General features: G+C 7.4%; 1 protein-coding gene across 1 annotated transcript in view; it reads left to right on the plus strand.

The window, feature by feature from the left end:
• Nucleotides 1–297, plus strand: part of LOC119587955 (S-phase kinase-associated protein 2-like) — a 6,749-nt gene that overhangs the window by 1,692 nt on the left and 4,760 nt on the right.

Here is a 297-nt window from a genome sequence, read left to right on the forward strand (position 1 = left end):
TTTATTAAAATAAATACATTAAATACCTGGATAAATAATAATATATTTAAATTTCTATTTTAATAAAATTATTTTTTTATTTGGGGCCCCAAATAAAAAATAATTATTAAAATAATTTAATTTAAATAATTTATTAGATGAAAATGAATATTTTCGAAAAGGTGTTTTTAAAAAATTTTATTTTTTTATATATATTATATTTATATATATAATTATATATAAAATTATTATATATATAAATATAAATAAAATATAAAATATAAATAAATATAAAAATTTAAAATTAATTTTAAATAT

Source organism: Penaeus monodon, chromosome 23 (genome assembly GCF_015228065.2).
Source record: "Penaeus monodon isolate SGIC_2016 chromosome 23, NSTDA_Pmon_1, whole genome shotgun sequence".
In the NCBI taxonomy this organism is placed as follows: domain Eukaryota; kingdom Metazoa; phylum Arthropoda; class Malacostraca; order Decapoda; family Penaeidae; genus Penaeus; species Penaeus monodon.